Here is a 6008-nt window from a genome sequence, read left to right on the forward strand (position 1 = left end):
GAGAAATGCCTTGTCTCTTGTCAATAAAGTTTTGTTCAAGAATGGTTATTTCCGCTTCGTCTACGCAGTGTGACTGGCAGTACAGCTGACCGCGGGCTGGGGAATTGTGGCCGGTCTCACTCTGCTTCATGGAGGCCAGAAGCTGCTGTACACCGGCCTTACGGACAGTTCAGGGGTTTTGGAGGAGAGAAACTGCTGTAAAACTAATCATTTTATCCCCCATTGATTACAATGGGTTAAAAAAAAAAACAACAAAAAAACAGAAAGGCTTCAATTCCATCAGGTGTCTGTTTTATTTTTATTGACAGTAGAGCAGCGCAGTCCCGTATGGTACCCAGCCCTGCCCGCCGTCGGTAACCATGTGTACCAGCGTACTCCCGACAGCGGCGTCCACGCAGATCCCTCCACTTCCGAGTTTGCTGGGCGTCGACCTCACGGCTCGCAGTACGATTTTTTTTTTTGTCAAACTCCTGCTTTCCCGCAGATCTGCGGCGCGTTCGCAGTGACAGCTGTGGGTCTGCCGTGAATCGGACGGCTTCCATTGACCTCAATGGGCTGTCCATGCGGGCTCCGCACAGAGATAGAGCATGCTGCGATCTGCCTTCCAGACCAGAAGGTCCACAAATCAAATCTGCATGCTTTAATTAATTTGTGGACGCCATGCATTTTGATGGTCGGCTTGATTTCCGGCTCTCCCGCGCAGATTCCGCAAATCAAACCCGCCCGTGGACATTGGACCTAACGCTGGTATGAGAACAGACTACATATATATTTTTTTAAACTAAAGGTTTGAATGGGGCGCATATATAATATACAAATGCAGAGAGGACGCCCCTCTTGATTGAAATACAAATGTTCACACACAGAAATTTGAGACTATTTTGCACTCAGAACTTAAAGGGGTTGTCCCGCGCCGAAACGGGTTTTTTTTTTTTTCAACAGCCCCCCTGTTCGGTGTGAGACAAACCCGATGCAGGGGTTAAAAAAGAAAACCGGACAGCGCTTACCTGAATCCCCGCGCTCCGGTGACTTCTTACTTACCTGGTGAAGATGGCCGCCGGGATCTTCTCCCTCGGTGGACCGCAGGGCTTCTGTGCGGTCCATTGCCGATTCCAGCCTCCTGATTGGCTGGAATCGGCACGTGACGGGGCGGAGCTACCAGGAGGCGCTCTCCGGCATGAGCGGCCCCATTCAGAAAAGAAGAAGACCGGACTGCGCAAGCGCGTCTAATCCGGCGATTAGACGCTGAAAATTAGACGGCACCATGGAGACGAGGACGCCAGCAACGGAGCAGGTAAGTGAATAACTTCTGTATGGCTCATAATTAATGCACGATGTACATTACAAAGTGCATTAATATGGCCATACAGAAGTGTATAACCCCACTTGCTTTCACGGGACAACCCCTTTAAAACAACAGACAAACTGACCGGAGACATAAATACTTCATAAATCAGTCCACTGAGCTCAGGAATGTGACAGTTTTATGATGTGGTTTATGTCTCCTTTAACCTGCACATGGAAGGAGATGCAGCACCACCTATAGGATGGCAACATTATTACAGGTCAAGTTCTGAATTTTTATGAAGTTTAAAGCACAAACAAAATGATTGGGAAGAGGACATCCCTCCTGACCTCCTTCAGACCTTTTATATTCTCCACTTATGCAAGAATCCTGGGCTGAGGTTCATTCCATTCTTGAGGGTGTCAAACATGGCTATAAACTTATACTCCCAAATTCTTCTGTGACGCTGCGACTTGAAATTGCCCTTCAGTATGATAACTATCATCTGCTCCATGCTGTGTTCGGGACGACAAAAATGTGTTGCCATAGGTAATTCAGTCTTTCCCTCTGTAATTAAGTGGCAATGAGATCTCATCCTCGCTTTCAGTTTTTGTCCTGTTTCCCTGATATAAAGCCCCCCAACAGGACATTTACTGCACAGGATCAGGTACACAACATCAGACGTGGAACATGTGAATGTCCCCGGGATCTTAAAGTCCTGCTGTGTGTTGGGGATCCGTTTCATGCCGGCGGTTCTACATGTGAGCAGGTCTTACAGCTCCTTACATTACAGGGATAAGTTCCTTTTTCCAGGGCGTCATCCCGACGGCCCCATTTACATATGGAGGTTGCCCTCTGACCCAGGTAGGGACAGGAAGAGTTCAAAAGCACCTCCCTTTCCACCCATGCTTTAGTGTCTTCCTGTCCCTACGGTGGCCAGATGAAGCAGCTCCAGGAGTAAACCTAGGGAAAAAAAATCCTTACCGCACGCTGTGGGAATCGCCTGGAGGGTAGAGGTCGGGGCTGCATACCTTCGCAGTCCCTGCATCCCCGACCTGCGCCGCCGACGGAGCCATAAGTCGCCTCAGCAGCGCTGGTCTCCCTCGCGCGGTCTGCATGTTCAGGCTGCCGCGATGAGATAGTTCCTCCTGGCAGGGGAACAGCAGCCGCGGCCTCCCAGAGCTCCTGGATCCTTGGCGCGCATAGCAGTGACGTCATCCGGCGTGGTGACATCACGCGCTCAATGTAGGGGGCGTGGCTACCAGCGAGAACCCGGAAATGGCGCCAAATTCAAAATTTCTCCCATATAAAGCAGGCTCTACTCCATGGAGAGGTATCCTGCTGACTGACTAGAAGTGCCAAAAAGCATGTCTACCCGTGACAGCTCAGCACAAGAGGGAGAAACAGATACCCTACAAGCCGTGAGTAGGCTATATGCCAAAAAATGGAATGCTCAAATTACCGCTTGTACTAAATTGGATGCATATATGTTCCCTTTTTCTCTCCCCCATTGTTTGTATAGGTTAGATGGATAAGGAAGGTTCGAAGAGTAAGGCGCACCCCAGAAAAAAGTCAAAAAAATGTGTCCTCTGCAGCAAAAAGCTTGAGGAGAATTATAAAAAGCCCCTATGCGAGGAATGCACAGGAAAGATATTAGCAGAGGAAAAAGTGGCGTTTAAATCTGACATAAGCTGTATGATCAGGGAAGAATTACAGGCCTCTATGACGTCCCTTCCCCAGGCTCAGCCAGGTCCGTCACGGGTCCCTAAAAGACCAAGGCAAACCGAATCGGCGAGCTCAATTTCCGGTGAATCCCTGGAGCTCCTGTCTGAAGGAGAACTAGAGGACCCGCCAGTACTTGTAGAAGATGAGAAGAAATACTATTTCTCCTCAAATGACATTGCATACCTCATCAAGGCAGTGAGGGAGACAATGCAGATAGAAGAGGATCACCCGCCTAGGACAATCCAAGATGAAATGTTCAGCGGCCTCCGGCCAAGGAGAAAGACCATGTTCCCGGTCAACCAGACCCTGCAACAGGTGATTGCAGATGAATGGCAGGAGCCTGAAAAAAGAATAGCGGTATCAAGGGAAATCCGGAACCGGCTCGCGTTCGCTACTGAGGACGTCCGCCTATACAGGGAGACCCCAAAGGTTGATATACAAATCGCAAAGGTGGCCAAGAAAACCCTCTTGCCTTTTGAAGATACCTCACAACTGTCTGATCCGATGGATATAAAAATCGATGGATTAATGAGGAAGGCCTGGGAGGCAACATCCTTTACCATCGAGGCCAACATAGCTTCAACTTCTGTGACCAGATCCATGGTCCTATGGCTAAACAGGCTGGAAGCCTCCATCAAAGATCGGGCCCCTAGAGAGGAGTTAGCCAGTTGTCTTCCCGTCCTAAAAATGGCTACCGCCTTTCTGGCCGACACATCAGCCTAGACAGTGAGATATGGTGCAAAAACCGGAGTCCTTAGCAATTCAGCAAGAAGGGCGTTATGGCTGAAGACATGGGCCGCAGACGTGACATCAAAAAACAAGCTCTGCGCCATCCCATTCCAAGGGGAATACATGTTTGGGCCCGTCTTGGACAAGATCCTGGAGAAAGTCGGTGACAAGAGCAAGACCCTTCCCGACAGACAGCCTTACAGGAAACCATCCTTTCCGAGGAGGACACGCCAACCACCTCCCGAAGTCAAAGGGAAGACTGGAAGATGGTCGTACCCCAAGGGAGGTCGGGGTAAGGAAGCTCAACCCTCTCTTGAACAAACAGGGGGTAGATTAGCACGTTATCTAAGTCAGTGGCAGGGTATAACATCTAACCCCTGGGTACTCCAGATAATTGAAGCGGGGTACCAAATTAGTTCCACTCTCTACGCCCTAGGAGATTCCTTATAACCTCCCCTGGTTCCCTACAAGAACAAGGGAACCTCATAAAAGGCGTACAGGAACTCAAGGACTTAGGGGTCATTGCACAGGTCCCTGATCATGAAAGGGGTGAGGGATTCTATTCCCCCCTATTTTTAATCAAAAAGCCAAACGGTTCCATTAGGACTATCTTTAATCTTAGGGCCCTAAATAAATTTATTTCATATAAAAAATTCAAGATGGAAACAGTGAGGTCTATCGTCTCACTAATAGACCGGGATAGTGTAATGTGCACTATAGATCTCAAAGATGCATACTACCACGTCCCAATAGCTGCAGTCACAAGTACTTGAGATTTGCTCTGCCAGAGGGTGACAAGATCCAGCATTATCAGTTTACGGCCCTTCCATTCGGAATCTCCACCGCTCCTTGGGTGTTCACAAAGATAATAATAGAGATGGTAGCCTATTTCAGACGGAACCAAATCCGTATATTCCTATATCTGGATGATTTCTTGTTAGTGTCAAGAACAGAAAAGACCATACGCGCGGACCTACACTACCGTTCAAAAGTTTGGGGTCACCCAAACAATTTTGTGTTTTCCATGAAAAGTCACACTTATTCACCACCATGCGTTGTGAAATGAATAGAAAATAGTCAAGACATTGACAAGGTTAGAAATAATGATTTGTATTTGAAATAACATTGTTTTTACATCAAACTTTGCTTTCGTCAAAGAATCCTCCTTTTGCAGCAATTACAGCATTGCACACCTTTGACATTCTAGCTGTTAATTTGTTGAGGTAAGCTTGAGAAATTGCACCCCACGCTTCTAGAAGCATCTCCCACAAGTTGGATTGGTTGGATGGGCACTTCTGGCGTACCATACGGTCAAGCTGCTCCCACAACAGCTCAATGGGGTTCAGATCTGGTGACTGCGCTGGCCACTCCATTACCGATAGAATACCAGCTGCCTGCTTCTGCTGTAAATAGTTCTTGCACAATTTGGAGGTGTGTTTAGGGTCATTGTCCTGTTGTAGGATGAAATTGGTTCCAATCAAGCGCTGTCCACTGGGTATGGCATGGCGTTGCAAAATGGAGTGATAGCCTTCCTTATTCAGAATCCCTTTTACCCTGTACAAATCTCCCACCTTACCAGCACCAAAGCAACCCCAGACCATCACATTACCTCCACCATGCTTAACAGATGGCGTCAGGCATTCTTCCAGCATCTTTTCATTTGTTCTGCATCTCACAAACGTTCTTCTTTGTGATCCAAACACCTCAAACTTGGATTCATCTGTCCACAACACTTTTTTCCAGTCTTCCTCTGTCCAATGTCTGTGTTCTTTTGCCCATCTTAATCTTTTTCTTTTATTGGCCAGTCTCAGATATGGCTTTTTCTTTGCCACTCTGCCCTGAAGCCCAAAATCCCGCAGCCGCCTCTTCACTGTAGATGTTGACACTGGTGTTTTGCGGGTACTATTTAATGAAGATGCCAGTTGGGTACCTGTGAGGCGTCTGTTTCTCAAACTAGAGACTCTAATGTGCTTATCTTCTTGCTTAGTTGTGCAACGCGGCCTCCCACTTCTTTTTCTACTCTGGTTAGAGCCTGTTTGTGCTGTCCTCTGAAGGGAGTAGTACACACCGTTGTAGGAAATCTTCAATTTCTTAGCAATTTCTCGCATGGAATAGCCTTCATTTCTAAGAACAAGAATAGACTGTCGAGTTTCAGATGAAAGTTCTCTTTTTCTGGCCATTTTGAGCGTTTAATTGACCCCACAAATGTGATGCTCCAGAAACTCAATCTGCTCACAGGAAGGTCAGTTTTGTAGCTTCTGTAACGAGC

Source organism: Eleutherodactylus coqui, chromosome 7, assembly GCF_035609145.1.
Source record: "Eleutherodactylus coqui strain aEleCoq1 chromosome 7, aEleCoq1.hap1, whole genome shotgun sequence".
Taxonomy (NCBI): Eukaryota; Metazoa; Chordata; class Amphibia; order Anura; family Eleutherodactylidae; genus Eleutherodactylus; species Eleutherodactylus coqui.